Genomic DNA, 25,226 nt, shown 5'->3' with positions numbered 1-25,226 from the left:
TTATATAGAGAGAGATGTTAAGAATGAGTGCTGCCAGAACATCCGTTACGTTTTTCACTAGTTTTGTTGGTACTGGATCTAAAGAACAATTAGTAGGTTTCATGTTAGAAATTAAAGAACTCCTGTTCTGTTACCAAATTAAAATTACTGAAGTGGTGTGTGCAAGGTGAAAAAGGGCTTGCCAATTTAGTGTTAGGCATGTGAGGTGACACTGAAATCTGTGGTCTTGTACATTCAATTTTCTCATTACAGAAGTTCATAAAGCCTTCACTGCTAATGTCTGTAGATAACTGTAGCTCAGAATGACCATTTGTTAGTTGTTATTTTTTCATTATATATGTTACCATTAGATCATATTATTAATTCTTTTAAGAATATTTCTTATCATTTTTATGCCAATGGCATACAGCTCTATTGTTCTTTTAAGAGGCAACAACTATACAAGTTTCCTTTTCTTGTTGATTGTCTGTCGGAGATTAATAAATGGCTTTTAACCAACAACTTAAGGCTAAATTCTCAGAAATAGCTTCTAATTTTTTGCCCATCCTGACCTATACATGGAAATTAGCAAAAGCTTTTGTCACTTTCTAGTTAGTTCAGGTCTCTCTGAACAGTTTAAGTGTTGTTTTCGATCAATCCCTGAATTTTAATGCCTGTGTGAGGTCCCTTAGTCACAGTTTTTTTTTCACTTGTGAATTTTATCCAAGTTACGGACTGTTGTTTCTAAAGCCAAGATGGAAATGCTTATTCATGCTTTTATCTCATCACACAGTGATTTTCATAACTCTGTTTTTACCTGTCAAAGCAAATCTGGTTTAACTCACCTTCAGAACATTCAAAATGCAGCTGCCACGCTTTTATCACACTACCATAAGTAGACTCACATTTCTACTATCTTTGCATTGGCTTCCAGTAGAATTCAGGATACATTATAAAATTCTCATACTCACAGAGCCCTGCATGGTCAGGCTCCTCAATACATTGTGGATCTCCTGCACCATTACACCATTACACCACTAGTCATGCCCTGAGATCCAGACAAAAAGGTCTGAACAGTACATGAAGATCATTACAGTTGTTATCTATTAGTCTAGAATAGTAGTCTGAGCGGCTATAAAGAGAGCTTTATTATACTTTTTAATATTCTATGTCCATTCAATTCAGAAGACCTGCAGCTGTGTTTTTCTACATGTATGTTCTAATTTAAGAGCTCAGGCATGCTCATTAAACCAAGGTGAATTTCAATGTGTTTTATTCCCTTTTTTTCCATGGGAAATACTGTATCCAAAGCCTCTAAAATTTGCTAATCTATATTGTTTTCCTCAATTAACACTTGACTTTCTCAAAATATCTACAAATTTTGATGCAGAGTTACAAACTAGATGTTGCACTGTCCTTTTAATCTGTGAGTGTATTGGTAAGGGCAACACCAAATCAAACATAATTAAGTAGTAATCAGAAATAACATCACTTAATGAAGTTATATTTAAATTTTGAATCACAACACTGTAAGTAAATATTAGATCTAATATATGTTAATGACTATGAGTTGGGCCATTGACAATCAGCCAAAACTCTACTAAGTTTAAGAAATAAATAAAACATTTGCTAGTAGTGTCAGTTTTCTCATAAATGTGTATATTAAAATCCCCCATAAACACTATACGGTGATAATTTATGGGTAAATCAGATAAAAGGCTGTCAAATTCATTCTAGAACAATGAATATGTAGTACTGGTCTGTAGAATGGTTGGATATCATAGAAGGTCCCAGGCCTGTTTTTACAGAATATACAAATTAAAAGTAGCCTTGTAAAAGAAGTACTTCTGGGTCCACTCTATCCCCTATTATTGATTGTAGTCTATGCAGATAGATAGATAGATAGATAGATAGATAGATAGATAGATAGATAGATAGATAGATAGATAGATAGATAGATAGATAGATAGATAGATAGATAGATAGATAGATAGATAGATACTTTATTAATCCCAAGGGGAAATTCACATACTCCAGCAGCAGCATACTGATAAAGAACAATATTAAATTAAAGAGTGATAACAATGCAGGTATACAGACAGACTTTGTATAAATTTAACGTTTACCCCCCCGGGTGGAATTGAAGAGTCGCATAGTGTGGGGGAGGAACGATCTCCTCAGTCTGTCAGAGAAGCAGGACATTGACAGCAGTCTGTCACTGAAGCTGCTCCTCTGTCTGGAGATGACACTGTTTAGTGGATGCAGTGGATTCTCCATTATTGACAGGAGCCTGCTCAGTGCCCGTCGCTCTGCCACGGATGTCAAACTGTCCAGCTCCGTGCCTACAATAGAGCCTGCCTTCCTCACCAGTTTGTCCAGGCGTGAGGCGTCCCTCTTCTTTATGCTGCTTCCCCAGCGCACCACTGCGAAGACGAGGGCACTCACCACAACCGTCTGGTAGAACATCTGCAGCATCTTATTGCAGATGTTGAAGGACGCCAGCCTTCTAAGGAAGTATAGTCGCCTCTGTCCTTTCTTACACAGAGCATCAGTATTGGCAGTCCAGTCCAATTTATCATCCAGCTGCACTCCCAGGTATTTAAAGGTTTGCACCCTCTGCACACAATCACGTCTGATGATCACGGGGTCCATGAGGGGCCTGATCCTCCTAAAATCCACCACCAGCTCCTTGGTTTTGCTGGTGTTCAGTTGTAGGTGGTTTGAGTCGCACCATTTAACAAAGTCCTTGATTAAGTTCCTATACTCCTCTTCCTGCCCATTCCTGATGCAGCCCACGATAGCAGTGTCGTCAGCGAACTTTTGCACGTGGCAGGACTCCGAGTTGTATTGAAAGTCCGATGTATATAGGCTGAACAGGACCGGAGAAAGTACAGTCCCCTGCGGCGCTCCTGTTTTGCTGACCACAATGTCAGACCTGCAGTTCCCGAGACGCATATACTGAGGTCTGTCTGTAAGATAGTCCACGATCCATGCCACCAGATATGAATCTACTCCCATCTCTGTCAGCTTGTCCCTGAGGAGCATAGGTTGGATGGTGTTGAAGGCGCTAGAGAAGTCTAGAAACATAATTCTTACAGCACCACTGCCTCTGTCCAAGTGGGAGAGGGATCAGTGTAGCATGTAGATGATGGCATCCTCCACTCCCACCTTCTCCTGGTATGCAAACTGCAGAGGGTCAAGGGCGTGGCGGACCTGTGGTCTTAGGTGGTGAAGCAGCAGCCGCTCCATGGTCTTCATCACATGTGACGTCAGAGTGACAGACCGGAAGTCGTTCAGCTCAGTAGGACGTGATACCTTTGGGACGGGGGTGATGCAAGATGTTTTCCAAAGCCTCGGGACTCTCCCCTGTTCCAGGCTCAGGTTGAAGATGCGCTGTAGAGGACTCCCCAGCTCCAGCGCACAGGCCTTCAACAGTTGTGGCGATACTCCATCTGGACCCACTGCTTTGCTGACACAAAGTCTCCTCAGCTCTCTGCTCACCTGCGCTGCTGTAATTGTGGGTTGGGGGAAATTCTCTCCTATTCTGGTATCAGCAGAAGGATGAGTGGAGGGTGCAGTACTTTGAGGTGACAGTGGGTTAGGGTGGTCAAACCTGTTAAAAAAGTTGTTCATCTGGTTTGCTCTCTCCACATCTCTCCCACTTCGAGCTGCAGCCAGTGATGATCTTCATCCCATCCCACACTTCCTTCATGCTCTTGTTCTGCAACTTCTGCTCCAGCTTTCTCCTGTACTGCTCCTTCGCTACCCTGAGCTGGACTCGGAGTTCCTTCTGCACGCGCTTGAGCTCATGCTGATCACCGCCTTTAAAAGCCCTTTTCTTCTGGTTCAAAAGGCCCTTGATGTCACTTGTAATCCATGGCTTGTTGTTAGCATAGCAGCGCACTGTTCTTACTGGAACTACAATGTCCATACAGAAATTGATGTAATCAGTAGTGCAGTCAACAACCTCCTCAATGTTCTCACTATGAGACCCCTGCAGGATATCCCAGTCCATAGTTCCAAAGCATTCTCTCAGAGCCTGCTCTGCCACAGGACACCACTTCTTGAATGAGCGTGTGGTTGTAGGTAGCTCCCTCACTTTTGGTTTGTACAAGTTGTATGAATACGTACTGTTATTTGTACGAATAGTATAGTTACCAGATTAATGATTGTTAACATGTCAGAAGACAATTTGTGAATAATATATATACTGTATCTTTGGTATACTGTATATAAAGTAATTGGTGGGCTACAATTCATTTGAAGATCTGATATTAGGTGACTCAAGCTTTTAGAGTTTATGGTATCAGAAGAATATAAGAAAATGTTTTGACAAGAATGGATCAATCAGACCATAGCTTCATCAGTTCATGTTCAAATAAACCAACAGCAGAAAATGTAAAGTCAAAATCAGTTCTTTGTGAGAAAAAGTTTTACATTTGTCCAAAGTATGCTTGTAACCAGCTTCCATTTATGCCCAAGTCTTCCTTCCTGTATATATAAAAAGTCTTATTTTAGCTTAATTCACCCTGTCATAATTTTAATTGGTGGCATAGGGGTATAGTGGTTAATACTACTGCCTCACAGTATCAGGGGCTTGGGTTAATATAGTGGTGTGTTCATCACCTGTGTAAAGCTCAATTTTCCTTAACGAGTCTGCACACATTTTTCAAATTGTCTTTCTAGTTTCCATTGTTTAATTATTTGTAATGTTTTCCTTTCTAAATGAAAATTTTACATTTCTCAGATGTTTCTTCATATTTCTACATGTTAATGTGGCTTTGCCATAAGCAGTCTAACTGAAATTATTACATAAAAAATGCTGTATTTAAATAGTAGCTGCAGACCACACCGTGTCAAGTTAGATACTGTAATTTAGTTTTAAGTTTATAGTTATTAGATATTTTTCCTGGCTGGTGCTTGTATGACAATGTGACTGAATACAGTATGTAACGCGTAGGCCCTGACATGCTGAAATGGGCCGATCACTACTACTCACCTTCCTAACTTTAAGGCAGCTGATAAACAGGTAGGCCAATATTGCACCCTGCAGGACACCGTCCCCTTTTCAAATCTTCAGCTCAAATTGCCGAATTAAATATATACAGTAAAACAAACAGCTATAAGGCAACATCCGTAAGCAATGAGAAATATACAAAAAAAAAAGGTGGCCAAGAAGATGAAAAACAGCCACAATCCTTTTCCTCCCCCCTACCAACCCAAAACAACCCTTATACATGCAAATTAAAAATATATGCAATGGAAAAATCACCCCCCCCCCCCCCCCCCCAGCCCCCTTCCAAAGTTCACACACAAGTCCAACATTCCAGTCAACTGTTAAGAGCAGGTGAATTTAGTGTAGAATGCCGGCCGACCCCAAGCAGTTGAAGTCTTACCTGTAAAATCTTATGTAGTCATAACTGCGCCACTGTAAAAAAAAAAAGGTGTTCATGAGCTCCAGGAGTGAATCACTGACCTCCACCTAACAGACAGGGCATTTGAAGCTGCAAAACCTTTTGCCATGGCCTGGGCAGATGCTTATTTGTTTAGTTAGATCATTTCTGCATTTTGTTTTCCCTCGATGGCTGTCCTCTCACCTTTTGAAAAATGGAGTGGTTTATGCAAATTCCCCAGAAAAAGGAAACCGGATGTCCCACCTTCCGGGGTGCCACTGTCAATCACATTCTGTATAGGCTATCCTAATACTCGCACAAGCAAACCAGACAGACAGCAGAAAATACATAACATAATATTTTTTCATGTGGCAGCACTACAAATAAATATTTGTTCATGAAAAGAAAAATGATTTTTGAAATAGAGAATATACACTCACTGGTCACTTTATTAAGTACACCTTGCTAATAGAAGTTTGGACCCCCTTTTGCCTTTAGAACTGCCATAATTCTTTGTGGCTTGATTCAACAAGGTACTGCAAACAGGGATTTTGGTCCATGTTAACATGATAGTATCACACAATGGCTGCATCCATCCATGATGTGAATCTCCCATTCCACCACATCCCAAAGGTGCTCTGTTGGATTGAGATCTGGTGATTGTGGAGGCTCTTTGAGTACAGTGAACTCGTTTTCATGTTAAAGAAACCTGTTTGAGATGATTTGAGCTTTGTGACATGGCACATTATCCTGCCGGAAGTAGCCATCAGTGGTCATAAAGGGATAGACATGGTCAGCAACAATACTCAGGTAGGCTGTGGCATTTAAACAACAACAACATTTATTTATATAGCACATTTTCATACAAAAAAGTAGCTCAAAGTGCTTTACATAATGAAGAAAAGAAAAATAAAAGACAATGTAAGAAATAAAAATAAGACAACATTAGTTAACATAGAATAAGAGTAAGGTCCGATGGCCAGGGAGGTCAGAAAAAACAAAAAAAAACTCCAGACAGCTGGAGAAAAAAATAAAATCTGTAGGGGTTCCAGGCCACAAGACCGCCCAGTCCCCTCTGGGCATTCTACCTAACATAAATGAAATAGTCCATTTTGTATTTAAGGTTCTCATGGAAGGACTTGATGATGATGGTCATGCAGACGTCTGGCTTTTAATCCATCAATGTTGGAACATCACGGTGCTTTGAGTAGATGGTGGATTGCGCCACCACAAAGAAACCGGAAAAAGAAACAGAAGAGAGAGTAGGGGTTAGTATGGATTTTAGAGCCACCTTGAATAGTTATTATAATAAATTGGATATACAGAGTATCAGGATTAAATTAAAGTGAAGTTATGGGAAAGCCATGTTAAAATAATGTGTTTTCAGCAGTTTTTTAAAGTGCACCACTGTATTAGCCTGGCGAATTCCTATTGGCAGGCTATTCCAGATTTTAGGTGCATAACATCAGAAGGCCACCTCACCACTTCTTTTAAGTTTTGATCTTGGTACGATGCTCAGGTGGTACTAAGGGGCCCAAAGTGTGCCAAAAAGTATCCCCCAAAACCATTACACCACCACCAGCCTGAATGAGGCAGGATGAATCCAGGCTTTGATGTTGCTGACACCAAAACACTAATCGGACAAGGCACCATGCCACGTTTAAAGTAACTTAAATCATCTTTCTTCCCCATTCTGATACTCAGTTTGAACTTAAGCAGGTCATCTTGACAATGTCTACATGCCTAAATGCATTGAGCTGCTGCTATATGATTGGTTGATTAGATATTTGCATTACGAAGCAGTTGAACCAGTTGGCCCGTGAGTGTATAAATACAGTATATTGAGCTCAATTTAATCCTTCCTCTTTTAAAATTCTATTATTTCTAATTTTTCTATAAGCTTACCACATTTTACCAAGCATCCATTTCAAAAAAATTGTAATTATTTAATTTAAAATAGAACTGTCAAACAGGCGAAGAATATTTCCATTTTATGTGCATTAATTGTATTATTTTAAATGTTTAATAACGTATCATTTCAAATTTGATTTAGATTTTTTCAGTGGGTTTTATGACACTCTTAACCATCCTTGCAGTCAGTATTTTGCTTTGAAGAAGCATTGTGCTACCACTTTAAATCTGGAAAGCTGCTCTTTGTCTCCATTTATCTGCTATCAAACCTGCATAGTCCAGTTCACTGTTTATAACGTCGAGCCTATCCCATCAGCACAGCACGAGTCAACCCTCAAACAGGGACTCGTTTTCTTCAAGTCAGTTTAGAGCTGACAAATAAATGTATGATAAGATTTAGGACGTGAGAGTAAAGCTGGAGTATAAAGTGCAGGCTATGCTCAGATATCCCTGAAATTTTAACTCTGAACTTTGTGAGGCAGCATTGCTGACCACAAACACATCTTACATCCCCTTTTACTTGAAAGAATTTTAATTTATTATTAAAGGACATGCACTCTTAAGTAAAATTAATTGAGTGTCAGCATGTGTAATTATCATCACTTTCTATTTGAGAAACATTTCCACCAGGTAGAATATCCTTTATATCAATCATTTAGCTACTCATTATTGCACATTGTGTGTCCTCTCCCTTTACTTTCCCTATCCTGCTGCTGACTCTGTCTATTTGTATCAAATATACCCGACCCAGCCATTCTTTCATGTTTCTTCCAGTTCCTACCCATCATTAAGTCTGGCTGTTCCTGGTTAATATGCACAAGCCAACTAAGTTTCATTTCATAAATCATCTTGTATTCCACCAGTGTCTTTTACACAAGTCTCTGTTTAATTCTTTTACCCATTGCACATACTGCAGAAGACATTAATTTTGCTCTTTTAAGCTACAAGCCAAGTGCAAGGATGTTTATGGTCATTATTACATTTTCACAACAAGTAAGCCAAAATTGATTTAAGTAAATTGCTCTAAACATTTTGAGCTCTCGCTCATTACTTAAAGTCAGTGCAGTATGTGCTCTGCTGCTGAGTGCTAGTAATCTGTCAATTGTCAACTGTTTCTGTTATCGCTATGACACAGTAATCTTTCATTAAGTAAATTTATTAAAAATGAAATATTTCCATTGATTTTTGTCATCTTTATCAATCAATCAATTTTTACTTTTTATATAATATTAAAGCAGCTTCTGAAAATGAATAGGTGAATGTATGAATAAATAAAGTTAGTCTGAGACGCCATCCTGAACAATTTTATTTAAGGATTTTTTTTCTTATATATACTGTAATAGCTTGGGCCATCCTTGAGTTACAAATGTAAAATTCTTCTGTTAATGTACAGTGCAATAAATTAATATATCAATTTTGGATTTTTAAAATAAATTTTCTTTTTCATAATTAGTCACTTCTATTAAATGTGTACTGCAGCATGACTTTTATTATCCTAAAAAAATGGGTTGTTATTTTAATGCAAAGCAAAAGTTTTATTCTTATGTACAGTAACTTTGTTAGCCTTACTTTTTAATGACTGACACACAATAAATAGACAGCTTGCTGTATAATGTGCATACACTTACATTTTTATAGTTCTCTTAATCTTGTAGCTAAGGACAATTTATTTACATTAAATGGTACACAATATGTATCCACTGAATTTCATTTAATTTTAAAATGCAATCTTCTCATTATTGAAATGTCCTTGCTTCTCATTTTGAATTGGTTGGGAAAATTCACTCTGAAAATGCAAGCTGAAATCTATTTTCTCTTGTTAACATGGCAAATTGCACTATATTATATTATGCAGAGTTATTTCCTGCATCATATCTAATAAAAATATAATATTCTGGACTCTTTCAATAATATATGAACCATCATAATGTATAATTCATCCATTCATTATCCAACCCGCTGAATCCGAACACAGGGTCACAGGGGTCTGCTGGAGCCAATCCCAGCCAACACAGGGCACAAGGCAGGAACCAATCCCGGGCAGGGTGCCAACCCACCACAGATGTATAATTCTTCTCCTGAATTAAAAAAGCAGTGTTCAAAATCAAGATTTGGTGTTACGGAAACTACTGTGTTTTGAAGGAAAAAATAGATCTCTTTCACTTTCTCATGTCACAGTCAAGTCATACTGTTAATTGCACATTTTCCTAAGTTTGATTGGAATCCCAGCCAACACAGGGCGCAAGGCAGGGAACAAACTCCGGGCAGTGTGCCAGCCCACCGCAGGGCACACACACACACACACACCAAGCACACACTAGCGATAATTTTGGATTGCCAACTCACCTAACCTGCATGTCTTTGGACTGTGGGAGGAAACCCACGCAGACACGGGGAGAACATGCAAACTCCATGCAGGGAGGACCCGGGAATTAAAGACAAATGTTATACATATATTTTTTTGTTTTTTTACCTTGTGAGAATAAAGTGAATAGACATCAGGTCTGCAGACTTTTTATTGTATGGACTGTGGTGATGGCTTTAAAATGAACATTCTTTTACTTGTGTTCACATTAATACAATTAGTTTTGTTGAACATTGTGCTTTCTGGAATTAAATTATGACACTGTCATTCTTTACATATTAATTAGTGACACTCCCATTGTATAACTTAACATGCAGAATACTATGAGACATGCAGTTTTGAAAAATGAGTTGAACATTGGTGCACATTCAGAAGTATGTATGGATTCATCTAGAGCAGGAGTGTCAAACTCAAGACCTTTTTAATACAGTCTGTATCATCCATATTTTAAAACTGCCATTGAAAATACAGCGTCCATTTTAGGACGTCATTTTTTCACTTCTCCAGCCACAACATCAGTATTACTCTGTAATATATATCAGTAGTCACTCATCGTACATCACTACTCACTGTTCACCACGCTATCACTCACCAGTACTCAATTTTCACTCATCAGCTGTCACTCGCTGCTTTTCATTTTCTGCCAATCAGCAAAGTGTCGGACAGGGGGGTGTTGACTGTACATTAATAATATATAACGGAGCCCATTGGTTTACTGAAGTATCAATCACATACATAATGGTTTATTGCCATCGTTATATCTGCATGATGTGAATAATGCAATCACTGTAAATACAATTTGGATTTCCTTATGATTTTACAAAATCAGAGAGAGTTGTTAGGTGAAAATTGTCTTCCTATCTCCTAAGTACAACATAATATTGCATGCCCAAAAGATGATTTCTTATAAATATGAGTTACTTGTGTTGTACGTAGGATTTATTATTTTATAGGAAAGAGTTATTATCTTAAGATGAAATTACATTAAAAAGTAAGCAAAGTGCAGTTCAGGGTTGGTAAATTATAAGAAGGGTAGGGCACTTGATTTCATCTTGACATCCGTCCTCACTGTGCCTCTTGCTGTGTTAATAAAGCATCTTGCAGTGTCATTAAACAGTTACTTTATTAGCTTGCATAATACAGTTCAGGCAGTGGGAGAGCAGCTTTGGTCAACACTGAATGGGAAGCAAGGCGAACGCTGGACATGTACACGCATTCACATGGGATCTGTTTAAAGTTGGCAGTCAGGTTAAGGGCAACTTTTACCAGTGTACGCAGCTTAGCCAAATACTGCTCTTTATTTGATATAGTTCAGTCTAATGGTAATACTGTAATGATAATAGCATATTAGGAATTTTTTGCATTTATTTTACAAATATGCAAACTTTACTCTGCTCTGTAATTCTTACCATTTTAAGTGGTTGGATGATTGGAATTCCAGTCAATTCACTGTTAAATTCTGGTTGATGTCTTTATTATAGTATCAGTTCTTAAAGTCAGCCTTGACAGCACCATGTGGCTTCAATTTTTTTGTTCCCATCAGTTTCACAACACTAAATGCTAAAAAACTGCAACGTCTTCAGCGTTAGACCCATTAATATGTCCTTTAATGAATAATGGAGCAATAAAGCTACAGAAAATGTTAAAAAAAGAACATAAAGTTGTTCCCATATAATGCTTGATACACTCTAAAAAATTACCAAATTTTATTTTTATTATTTCTACATTGAGCACAAACAGAAAAACTGTAAAGTAGCTACCTGCTTCATTAGGCTAGGAGTGTAATTAAAAAAAGAAATTGTTTGGAACAAAAACCTGTAACCATAAGGGGTCTCTCGTATGTATCATAGTAATGTGAATCTTGCATTACATTTAAAGTCTCAAGCTACATTGATAGGTTACAGTGTCTTCTTTCAAGCCTTTCAAAATCTCTTCCTTTTTTTTTGATAAACTAACAAAGCCCTAAAAATGTCTACACACAGAGGCCAATTATTTCTAAATCTGTAGCTGATTCTAGCTCGCTTTGGGTGTATAGAGTGTTATTTTTGGAACTCAGTTACATTGAGTTTGACACCCCTGGTCTAGGCACTTGATAATTGATCATTTCTAGATAATAGATAATTTACAATACTACACTACATTTTTCTGTTAAACTTAAAGGCACCCCACATTTTGAATAATATTTGGTTTATAACTGCCTCAGGTACATTGCTTTGTGTGACGATGTAAGGGATGATAACACACTTCTATTCACAGTTAACATCTGTGGATGTCATGAGCTCTTTGTGCTTGTCAACATTCATAACAAGAGATTTCTAAAAGGAACTGTCAGCTGTCAGCTTCATGTTATCAAGATGTAACATTTCACTGTTGACCTTTAGTGCTTTGTGATTTGGTTAAACTAATTTATGCTCATTTGATAAAAAATAATATTTGTTATGGTTGTATCAAATTCAATATGTGTAACACGTATTTTATAAGGCTATTATGCCCCATGCTTTTTGTACACTACAATATAAACTCAAGAAAATTGTGTTAGGCATTACTTAAACAACAGTGATAAAAATCAATATTTCTACTGATTTAATAATATACTCCTCAGATAATAAGAAAGACAGATTCTTGATGCGCAAAACTATTGCATTTTATAGTTTTGCTGATATCACATAGGATGTTACCTAAAAATACAACATTGAACAACACATTTCCTTGTTTATCCATCTGTTTTCGTGAGTTTCACTGTTACACATATGTTTGGAAGAAAAATAGTAAAAACATACTGCAGAATTATTCAAAATTATAACCAATTGCTAAAACCCATGAGGTGCATTAACATTTGCTGTTTTGCTGCCAAGAATGCATCTGCTGTTTGACTAAAGTGCAACAAAGCATATTAAAGTCATCTTTGAGTATACTTTTACCTATTTTGAGATGTGATTTTGTTTAAAAAATGAAACATTATAGAAACTGGAAGTTGCATGGTAGAGCAGTGATTTGTGCATATAACATATAGTCCTAACAGTTAACGTTCAGTAGTCAGTTTGTAGTCCATGTGAAAACACTGTATTCCTCCTGAATTCATGGGTTTTCATGTTACTTTCTACATCCTAAAGGTGTGGGGAAGGTTCTGTTTTCCTGTAGTCCCATAATAGAAAAAGCAGATTTAGCATATGGATAGATTTGCAAATACCATGATACTTATTGTACATTTTACGAGGCTTCAGTATGAAGTTTTGGAAATGTTTTACAATTTTTGATATATTAATAGCATATGTATGCAGTTTTCTGTTAGGAAAAATATAAAATCTGGAAAAGCTGACTAACACACTCATGTGGTACGTCTAAGTTAATAGGTATCCTCTAAGAAAGGACATTTCCGATATATATCAATATTTAGGGGAACCCCCCCTTCCAACAGAAAACATAAATAACGCAATAATTCAAAATGTATTGAAGGTTTTGATTGAAATTTGGTGATGTTATTGAAAAAACTAAAATTAGCTGACATATGTTTTTTATATTTTTCAATATTTTTCAGTAAAGCTGTAATAAGTGAATTATTCTTAGGCAATGTGTCATTTTTTGCCTCAGCTAAGATCATTTGGAGAAATGAGGTGTACAATTAGAACAGCACCATCTTACAAGGTGAGGTTGAAATGGTGTTGGCGACAGAAAAATGGTAGTTGCCCTGCACAGGAAAAAGAGATGAGGTGGCAAGCTGCATAAAAGTTGAGACATGGTTGGGAACTGGACGAAGAAAACTTACGTAAATCTCAAAGAAGATGTGGTTAGCAAGTGGCCTCCTTGGGTACATGCAGTAATTCCTATTCTATGGCTATAAAATCCATGCAAATTCAAGTTCAAATTGGATTGTTGAACATTCTTATAGACATAAACGTCAAAGAATGCAGGGTGGAGGGGGTGTATTGCAGATAACTGGGGTGTTAAAGGAAACCATATTTAGTGTATATTGTTTTTGATCTAAACCATCCAAAACTTTTTAATGATACAAAATTACTGATTAAAGCGTTACATTAAAATCTGACTGATGCAACCACTTTCACAAGATCTGCTACAGGCTGAAATTACAGCTATCCCCATTATTTCTACGAATTACCTGTTTGAATTCAAAAGAATTCAGTTTCCTGTAAAATTGGTTTTGCAGTGACCATCAACAAAAATCAAGTTATTAAGAAAAGCAGGAATTTATGTACAGCAGGAATGCTTTACTCATGTTCAGTTATATGTAGCATATACAAGAGTGGGCAACACAATGGCGAAATGGAAGCGTTAGTAAGGAGACTAGGGTTCATGTCGTGGGTCCTCCCTGTGAGGGCTTTGCATGTTCTCCCCATGTCTGTCTGGGTTTCCTTTGGGTTCTGCGGTTTAATTTCCACAGCCAAAAGGGTCTTGGTGGTTTTGTTCCTGCCTTGTGCCCTACGCTTGCTAGGTTAGATTCCCACAACCCCGCTCAGGATTAGGCGGGTTTATGGTATGTTCAAAAGTAAGCAGCACCAGTTAACTACTAATATTATCCCTGATTAAAAAAAAACAATAGAGTATGCAGTACTTCTGAAACATCTGATTAACCCTCGGCCCCTTAACCAGGGATCATTGTCTTAAGAAATTTACCAGGCGAAGCTGGGTAACACAGCTAGTATTCATATATTAGCTGACATTATTTATTTATTTTTTTGCTATTATTGTAATCCAAAGAGAGGTTCATCACTGACTTGTGGATACAGGCACATCCATATGAATCTGATTTTATTTGACCTACTTTGTTTTTGTTTGTTTGTTATCAATGTTTTTGTTTTTTTCTATATTTTCTACTCTTGACCTTTATTGTAGTAATCACATTTTTAATACTGTGTTGAAATCTTGTTTGCTTTATAATTGAATTTGTGCATGCAGATTGTGCTACATTAAATAAATAATGACTGTTTGACTTATCTGTTGTGGGCTGGTGTCCTGCCCGGGGATTTGTTCCTCCCTTGCGCCCTGTGCTGGCTTGGATTGGCTCCAGCAGACCCCCGTGACCCTGTGTTAGGATATAGCGGGTTGGAAGATCACTGACTGACTGATGACTGCTTGACTTATCTCCTAAAAGCTGTGATTCCTTGTGTAGTATTTTAAGAGAGACTAGGGGGCTTCGCTCCCTGCTCGCTTCACTTGCCTAACCCCTGCCCTGCCCCCCCGGGGCGTGCTACGCGCCTGCCACTTTGTGTCTCTGTCGCTCATGTTGTGAAGGGGGGGCTAAGGAGATGCAAACAGATCAGCTACTGGCTTGTTGCTCCTGCTGCCGATCTGCGTGTTCTGCTTGTCGCTCTGCGCATCGATCACTTAAAAGCCTGTACAGCAGCTGTCCTTTTGTCTCACTGCCTTGTCTCGCAGGATGGTAAAGTGTCTCTCGCAAGACGTCAAATTGTCTTCCGAGAAGATCACATCTCGACCCAAGATTTCTTTATTATAATAGAGAGACATGACAGAAGGTTCAATGTATGGTTATAAGCAAGTACAACAAAAAGTGTTCACTGCCTTTATTGAGTAATATTATGGTTTAATATAATTTATTTTATATTATGTAAAGTGAGGTCAGCAGAGCATATTATCAGGGTGTTTCTCCTTTCTCTGGAAGACACATTCTCCAAACAATGTATCTGCATGACCTGCTGCATTATGCACAATCCTTCTCACCGCTCCCAGGAATTCTTCATTCTTTATCACCTGTTGAAAAGATACTACAGCATAAGAGCAGGATCTGTGAGGTTATGTGAAAACTTTTTCCCTTAACCTCTCAGACTCCTCAACATTGTGCAGCCCCCAATGATCTTCCATTTTACCCTAACATCTTAGTTCATGATCTCTCGAACCGGTGCTCAAGTCACTTTATCTATCATCTCATAAGATCAGTCACTTTACTGATTTGTAGAACTTGCATTAAATGGGTTTTTGTGTAATTGTGACTGTAAATTGTATTAACATAGTGCCTATTTAAATAACATGCATTTTGCATGGTTTTGCCTTTTTATGCACACTGTCTTGTCCTGTTTGCACTATGTGTACACGGTGAGTCCTGACCTTCGTCATTTCATAGCAATGTGTACTTGTATATGGTTGAGATGACAATTACGTTTATTTTGACTTTGAAAAAGGTATTTATTATTTGGCTCTTCATTTGTCACATTAAACTTGTATGAGATAAATTTATTTGGTTATGGTGTATTTGTGGAGAAGTTAACTCTATAGATATCTCTCTACAAAGGTCATTAAAAGAATGAATGTAAATGGTCAATGACAAAAAAGCTATTATTAAATACTGCTTTAATATCATAGTCAGATAAGTTATTTTCCACTCATGTTACTAAATTCCCCGTTAGCTTATTTTCCCAAATTATACTCACTGGCAGTTTATTTTTTATTTTTTTATTTTGTATTGTTAAAAGTAGGGTTGGAGTCAGAAAACTAGAAACATTTGCAGAACTTGGATTCTTAAAGTAGGGTTTTTGATTCTCTCAGATTCTTGCTGAGATCACTCAAGAATAAGGCAATGCCAGTTTGGAGCATTAGTTTAGCTAGCCATCTGTTAACTGTAAGCTATGAAAAGTTTTCGTTACTTTCTTTCCCCATTAAAACAGTTTGGAGGGAATGAGTCAGGATAATACCTTAACTGAATATGAATATCTAAAATTAAAACAAAATAAAAAAAAACAATTCACTTGGCACTAAAATACTATTCATCAATTCATATTAGATCAGTGTGCACTCAATAAGATTAAAAAATTTCCTACTTTTAATTACATTTTTATTTTTTACAGTTGCTGTATTAGAAACTGAAAATTAGGCAGTTTGGTAAAAGGAAGAAGGGCTGATTTTAGGAAAAGTTTGTTAGAACAGACTCTTGTTATGAGGGTAGTATGTTCAGAAGGGCAATTCTAACTTGCCCTTGATTTTTGCCCTGTAAATGTGACTGAAGAACACATATGGTATTAAGCATTTGGAATTAATAAGGTAGAGGACATTTTAAAAGTAATGCACACTATAATATACATTTCCTTATTCTGTTTGTCTGTTAGTGAAAAATATGTTCTGAGTTTTTTCAAGTAAGGAAGATAAAAGGTTTGAGTTGAGGTTGTTATGCTTACTAATCATGGTACTAAAGAGTGGGAACATCTTGCATGTTGATTAATGCTGGCATATCAACTTATGTGGACATTGATTGCCTTTGACTGGGATAGCTGGGGCAATGAGGACACATAAACAAGCAAAAGAGGTTGTAAAAGTGCACTGTGCCATTTTATTCAACAGCAAAGCATCCAAATCAAAGTGTAGCATAGTCAAATAATTAATCTAAATAAATAACTCCATTGCTTGTGAGGAAAATCCAATAAATATCCATACATATTCCATAAAACTAATGATAAAACCAAAGCTAGAATTTCCTTTTAATCCATTCCACAGTGCATCTCCTCTCTCTCTCATCTCGCCCTGCTCACTCATCTCCCAGATATGCTCAGCAGGGCCAAGATCCTAACAAAAGCAGTCCACTTCTTCCCAGTTCCATTGGTGTCCACCAGGATGTGCTGAGCCCAAAACCATCTTCTCTCCGCCTCCATCTGCATCCACAGAATTCCTAGGAGCTTGTGACAGCTCCTGCTCTTTGCTGTTCAGCAACAGCGATCAGGTCCACCTGTGAAACACCTCTCACCACGCTCCTGTTTGGGGCTTGCTTCGCAACCTTCTCGCTGGTTAAAAAAGTAGCAGCCTTGTTAGAAGCTATAGAAAATGTATTAATACAATATTAGAGTAATTATACTGTACAGACTGTACCTTCCCTGTGTAGTATATTCTGTTTTAAGTTATTGACACTAGGAAATAGTTAATGTAGTTTGTGTTTAAACATGTATATTATTATCATGAATAATATGCTATAGAACAGCATGTATTAGAATGAAAAAGCAAAAACACTTTTAAATCTATCCATTATAACAGTTTCTGACGTATATAGTATAACTGTTATTTACACAAATAATAGTTCAACTTTAAGCCATGGCATGGAAATTTTCCTGATGTCAGTATAGGCTTTCCTCTAAATATTTGAAGATTTCCTCCTTCAAAGATGTGCAGCTTAGACTACCTGACAAGTTAACATTGGCCTGTTATGAGTAAGGGTAGGTTTGCACATGAATGTTCCTTGTAGTAGACTTTCACTTTCTCCAGAAAAGCCTCCCGGTGAACAGTTGTTTCTTGACCCCTGCCCAGTGCAACCATGGTTTAGCCATGAGCATGTGGGTAGATAGAGAAAATAGACAGAACTGCTCTCTAACTTTAACTATTCTGACAAATTTCTGCATTTCATCTCTAATATAACAAGAACATATCAGAAGACCTGCGGTGGGTTGGCACCCTGCCCAGGATTGGTTCCTGCCTTGTGCCCTGTGTTGGCTGGGATTGGCTCCAGCAGACCCCCGTGACCCTGTGTTCGGATTCAGCGGGTTGGAAAATGGATGGATGGATGGATATCAGAAGACTAAAAAAACAACACAGTAGCAAAAAACTGTGTATGCTCTTTAGAGAAATGTGCCTTTTCAAGCTAAAGATGAAAAAATCTGTCAGGCATGAACAAAAGCTGAACTATGCACATAATGTTTTAAGACTTTCAATGTTCCTTTAATTCCCAAGCATGGATTATACAGTAAATGGCATCCAGAGACAAGTTGATATTTTCTTTCATCCCCCCTTGTTTGTATAGAAAAGTAATTACCTCCTGGAAAATAGTTGAAAACAGTTATTCCAATAACTGGTAGTAATAAGCTCCCAAATGTACACTTAGCATGTTAGTTGGTTAACTGTGCCATTGGTTTTGTTATTGCGATTTTTTTTTAGGTTTTCTTTAGGGTGTTCCTTCCTGGCACAATCTCTCAAATGTTTGGCTTTCTGGGCAGCATTTCTAATCAGTACAGCACAATATTCACAAGTTACAAAGCAATCTGTGCAAGACAACATCATCCTTTGATATTTTATTTTCTAGACTATTTAAATTAAGTTTTGCTTCTGCCTGTAATTCATTTAATTCTGCAGTGTTCCAGCCATTTTGTTAATACTGGGTTGTAAAAAAGGTGTGTGGGCTGAATGTTTAATTGCGTAATCAGCTTCAAGTTCAATAATATGGTTATGTCTGTAGACCATCAGCATGGGGAGGGAGTGACACTAGAACTTATATAGGGTAGATAAGGAAAGGAAAGTTTTTTAATGGAATAAAAATTAGTAAAGTATTCCTGTATGACAAACAATCAGTTATAATAAAGAGTAACAGTCAGAAAAACATAGGTGAAGTGGTTGAATAAAGTGAGAATTTTTCCTTTATTTCTTTGTGTGACAATGAGCTGTAAGTGGATCTGTGTTACCTGAAAATCAGTAAATGCATTACTAGATGGATTATACAAAAAGAGCAGACACCTTTGTCAATGTGGTTTTCTCCTAGGTTCTTCAAAATAGAACATTTTTGTTATATCCTTGTCTTTCTGTCTTTGATATCTACTAACTCCAAAACATTAAAATGTGTAATCCTGTCATTTTGATTTGTGCCTAAGAATAAAGATTGAAAAGAAGGACTTTCACAAAGTAGCTGTTTCTAGCAGTTATTTACTATTAATTTCACCTAGGTTTCTAATTATCATTTACATCTAATCTTGGCAATGAATTCTTTTACAAGTTTGACATAAATCATTAACGTTCAGTTGAACCACAGCATTCAAGCAGACACAGCATTTCAGTAATGCATCCAAGCAGCTATGGCATTTAAAGCAATGTTCTTTTAAATATTATTATCATCATTATATCGTAAAATATTTACTCAGAAACTAATGCCATGATTTTGTACACGTAGTATATTGTCCATTTTAAGACATCATTTTTCATCTCTCCCGTCATCAAACACCAATATTAATCCTTCCTGTGCATCATTTCTCACTACCCACTTATAGTTCGTTACTCATCATTCATCATCATTGCTTACTGAGACAAGGGCCATTCTTGATAGCATAAACCTGGCATAAAGCTTTCATGGCAGAAACCTGGTCTTGATGATGAGTTGCAGTTCATCACAGGGCACTTACTTATATCAATCAATACACAAATACATTGGGAAAACAAACAAACTCCATTCAGACCCTGACCAGGCTAGCTCCTGTCACTGTGAGGCAGCACTGAACTATGTCACACACTTGAAGAACACTGCTAAATGTCTAAGTAGTGATATGTGAAGACCGATGTGTGATGAGTGATGAGTGAGTGGTTGGGAGCGTGCACTGATACAGCATATTGCCGCAGCCACATGATGAACCACCTCAGGATCCCAGATTAGATAGATAGATAGATAGATAGATAGATAGATAGATAGATAGATAGATAGATAGATAGATAGATAGATAGATAGATAGATAGATAGATAGATAGATAGATAGATAGATAGATAGATACTTTATTAATCCCAATGGAAACATCAGCACCATATCAGTTTGAATGGAATGGAACAGTGTGAGGTTTTTCACATTGGCTGGAGTGCCAATCCTGTCACCAACCCCCGAGCGAGAGGTGACAAATGACACTTGACATGGATTAATACTGAGGTTTGATGATGGAACAAGTGGAAAATGATCATAACCTAAAATGGACACCATACAGTCCTATGTGGTTCACTATGTGGCTATGAGCAAGTAACTTAGCCTGAGTGTGTTACAATCTTAAAAAATGTTAGTAAACAATTGTACTTAATCTCTGCCCTTTTCAAATAATTTGGGATGATGTTTCACTGAAGAAATTGTACTACATAAACTTTTTTTGATAGATGAATGATGAATAATGTTGTTTTTCAATGTGTTTACAATCTGTTACTGAAGTTTATTCTAGGAAGTAGTTTTTTAAACATTTGTTTGCTTAATCTGTACAATGAATGATAATACTTAAGAACAAAGAGAAATAAAAGAATGACCTTTAACCTTTGTGGCATATTTCATTAGGTTGTATACTGAAATTCAGTTTGTTTACGTATTATATAACTTTTACTGATCTTGTCTATATTATCATAAAATCAAATTTTCCTAGTATTTTCTTATTATTCACAAAAACTTTGTTGAAGCATTAAGCTGCTATAAAGCAGTTACTGTAGTTTGAAACAAAAAGACACAGGTAACAATGCACTACAGATCTAATTACTTAGTATAATGTCACAATACTTAACTATAGCTGTCTCAAAGCATTAAAGACACTGTCTTAGTTTTTAACTAGGGTGCATGTTATGCAGTATGTGCGTATTAATAGTCATATGGAATTTCTCCAGAAATGCATTTTGTTGCCATGGTCTCCAGTTATATATTATTGATATTCATAACTGTGTGGTGTGATCTGCATCCCGTTGTGGGTAACTTTCTGCCATTCACCCATAATGATTTGCTTTTGGTCCCTGTGACTGCATTAGAGATTTTTTTTTGACAGTGGAAGGATGGACTATGATACTAATCATTTAAAAAAATTACAACTCTTAAATGATGGAAAAAGATGATACCCTGTGGCATTCCTTAATGGGAGCAGCTGAAAGAAGAAGAAGAAGAAATAAGCATTTTAAAAAAGGAGGAACGCATATTAATTATTTACACCCTTATTCAAATTCAGGGCCATAACACCCTGCCCTGGTATCATTCAGCACAAGACACACCTGTTCTTTGTATGACATACACATGTACACACTCACACACACTAATACTGGCCACTGAAATTAGTCTGCACATCTGGCAGGATGTAAAGAATAACCATGTGGAAGAGTCTTTGCACAAACATCAATCAGTCTATGGTTACAACCAGTCTTCTGTGAGGCAGTAGCTCTAAGAATCATGACATCCATTTGGAGAATATTTAAATAACCAACTAAGTACAGAATTGATATGCAAAAGTATTATTGACTAGTGAGCTAAATTCTTCTAAGTATTACATTTTTATTAGCCATCTGGGTAGAATAACATGGCATTCCAGTACTATGAAATCTTCTGGGCATATTTCCTCCATATTTATCTGACTGCAAAATTAATCTCCCGTCTTCCAAAATTCTCCCTTTTGCTAGTTTCCATTTGGAATTTCATCCCTACCCTTAGCTTTGTTGCTTTTCTTCTCATCTTTTTCTTTTTAGTTTCATAAACTCTGGTCTTGTTTCTATCTTCTATCTCTGTTTCCATTTCCATTTTGACCTGTGCTTCTGTAGATTTATTTTGCCTGCCCTAAAATTATTCCATACATTCTTGTTGCCCTCTCCAAACTGTCAAGTCTGAATATTCAAACTTTTGTTGTTTCATACAGTGCACCCATATCATTGATTTGTGGTTTACAAGTTATATTTCATAGTTTAGATTCAGATACAATACATGAAATCAATTTATCCATTTTATTCGTCACAAATTTCTAACACTGTTGCAATCACTCATGGTCTTTTACTTTCTTAATTTTGTTTTTTAAATTTATTAAACGTTTGTGTGTATTTGTCCTTTCCATCCTCTATTTCCAATTTCTTTTTATCTTACTATTGGCAGGAATTACTAGATTAAATTTTACCTTTTCATTCCTCATCATTTTTAATTTAGTGTTTCCTTCGAAGGACAAAGCAAAAGTCTGCCATATTTTAATTTGCATTTAAAGTTTCTGTTTTCCCCATTATTTTTAGGACCCTTCAATATGTTTAAATAGTTGTCCACCTGGGGGTATACTTTTGTGCTGCTATGAGCCAGAATGATAGACTCGATCAGATTTAAATTGTCCATATCTTAACGAAAGTAGACTGAACAGACCAGTCTGATTAAATAAATGTTTGGAAACAAGAGTTACATTAAACACAGCTACAAAATTTATGTCAGTTTGCAAGGAGGAAAGTGACATGCTTGTCAATTGTTCTTTTTAGTACTTTTCATGTATTGAAAAAGATAAATGAGACAAAGGTGGAAGGATCAAGGCTCTGTTCTTTGCTAATAATCACATTACTGTTGCTAATACAGTGAATGGTCTTCAAAAGATTGAGGACAGAATAATTATAGCTGGATATGGTGACAATACAATAAGAACAACTCAGACTATTAGCTTAAAAAGTCAAAAATAGAATATATTATAAACAGCAAATCCCATTTACACTAGATGGTTTTCATATGTTTAAAAGCTTAGAACCCAAGCTCTCTTTATGATATGATGTCAGTTTTCACTTAACATTTCAACATGCTTTTTATACATCGATTATCATTTGCAATGCACTGCTTGACAGCTGCTCTTCTTAGCAATACTTGTACGCTGTACTTAATTCTCTGAATAACACTGGTTATGGCAAATTAACTTTTCACTGGATCAAAACTGTGTCCTCTAACATTTAATGGCAAAATCTTTATTATTCTCCAAGTTAAAATACTCCTTCTAACTTTTGTAATCAAACATGCCATTAATCAAATGTAACTAATGCATCATGTAATAAACACAGTGGAGAACCATTGTAATTTTTAAAAATACATCTCTTTATCTCTTGATTTTATATCATTTGAAGTGATTAATCTTTCAGTTTAATGGATCCACATATCAGGGCACAACTAATAATCATCTAGCTCTCCCAAAGTCCTAAAAATGCATATACTGAACCAAATGTGATGACCAATTTATAACAGAATTATTTTGTCATTATTTTTTCAACACCTAATAAGTTAACTCATACAAGACAATTGTGAAAAAAGGTCCACCCTTGATTCAGTACACATCTTATACAACTACTTTTTATTTGCAGTAAATTAAATGGCCATTTTACTACAAATATTGTGCTGATGTGCTATAGCCAGTTTGGTAATTTCTGGTAAAGGTTACACAAGGAAAGCAGATATTTTCCATAAAGTCATAATTGCCTCATTTTCATAAATAGGTATTTGTAGCAGGGAATGTGTAAACTACAGTATTTATATCTTTACTACACTTGGTCCCTTTTAGAACTACATGGACAAGGCAATGCGCTGCATGTGGGTACAATATATAAGTGCACATAGTCTGTCATTCTATTTTTTAAAATACTGTTTTTCTAAAAGTTGTTGAGAAAAGCCAAGCAAAATGACACCTTTTATTGGCTAACTAGAAAGATTACAATATGCAAGCTTTCGAGGCAACTCAGGCCCCTTCTTCAGGCAAGATGTAATACAGAAACTGAAGTTTCCTATGTTTATATACACACTCTAGGACAAGAAACAACATTGGTAAATATTTAAATGAGAGATTTTGTATGTAAAAAATTAATAGATTCATTCAGGCTAGGGTTAATTTAGCAAGATAGAAAAGAACAATGTATTGTCAAGATCTCTGGATAAGATAACTGTCCAACAAAGTCTTTTGAAGTTTGTAATGAGTTTTTTCAAAACAATGTGGATCTGTAGACAGGTTGTCTGTCATTCTGAGAGATGTAAACAGTCCTCATATCTGGCCATAAAACTCTTGTCTTTATTCAATCCATGTTGTAAAGTATTAAATTTTAGCATGAGTTTAACTTCCCATTCTTTTCTCTCTTGCTGTGTTTTGAAGTTGCCCATAAGCACTGTGACCTTAAAGTCCTTCTCACAGTGTCCATGGCTGTTGAAGTGGGCCGCCACAGGAACATCTGTGTTGCCATGTTTAATGTGGAACCTGTGTAAGTTCATTCTCTGGCGGAGTGTTTGTCCAGTTTCTCCCACATAGAGTGCAGTGTCAGGACATTGCATGCAGAAAATTAGGTAGACTACATTAGATGATCTGCAGGAAAATGATCCCTTGATGTGATGTTCAAGTCGGCAGTGTGGTAGAACTATACGGTCTGTATCATAGATGTGGGCACATGTTTTGCATCTTTTCTGTAGGCATGGAGATGTGCCATTTTCTGTTGGTTCACTTAGGGAGCCTCGGACAATTAATTGTTGAAGGTTTGGTGGTTGTCTGTATGCCAGGAGGGGAGGTTCAGGAAATACATTTTTCAGTGTTTGTATTTCCTGAACCTCCCCTCCTGGCATACAGACAACCACCAAACCTTCAACAATTAATTGTCCGAGGCTCCCTAAGTGAACCAACAGAAAATGGCACATCTCCATGCCTACAGAAAAGATGCAAAACATGTGCCCACATCTATGATACAGACCGTATAGTTCTACCACACTGCCGACTTGAACATCACATCAAGGGATCATTTTCCTGCAGATCATCTAATGTAGTCTACCTAATTTTCTGCATGCAATGTCCTGACACTGCACTCTATGTGGGAGAAACTGGACAAACACTCCGCCAGAGAATGAACTTACACAGGTTCCACATTAAACATGGCAACACAGATGTTCCTGTGGCGGCCCACTTCAACAGCCATGGACACTGTGAGAAGGACTTTAAGGTCACAGTGCTTATGGGCAACTTCAAAACACAGCAAGAGAGAAAAGAATGGGAAGTTAAACTCATGCTAAAATTTAATACTTTACAACATGGATTGAATAAAGACAAGAGTTTTATGGCCAGATATGAGAACTGTTTACATCTCTCAGAATGACAGACAA

General features: G+C 36.8%; 1 protein-coding gene and 1 long non-coding RNA gene across 2 annotated transcripts in view; both read left to right on the top strand.

Annotated features, from left to right (window-relative positions):
- LOC127529941 (uncharacterized) overlaps positions 1 to 6,727 on the top strand; it is a 119,187-nt gene extending 112,460 nt beyond the window's left edge. Inside the window, exon 2 of the long non-coding RNA XR_007936542.1 lies at positions 6,584 to 6,727. This is a non-coding gene — a long non-coding RNA (uncharacterized LOC127529941). The remainder of the gene's footprint in view (positions 1 to 6,583) is intronic.
- Positions 1 to 25,226, top strand: part of pcdh11 (protocadherin 11) — a 970,759-nt gene that overhangs the window by 915,907 nt on the left and 29,626 nt on the right. The window lies entirely within an intron of this gene.

The sequence above is a fragment of the Erpetoichthys calabaricus genome, chromosome 12 (genome assembly GCF_900747795.2).
Source record: "Erpetoichthys calabaricus chromosome 12, fErpCal1.3, whole genome shotgun sequence".
Lineage (NCBI taxonomy): Eukaryota > Metazoa > Chordata > Cladistia > Polypteriformes > Polypteridae > Erpetoichthys > Erpetoichthys calabaricus.
Note: the sequence above shows the minus strand (reverse complement) of the source record. Positions and strands in the feature narration are given on the sequence as shown.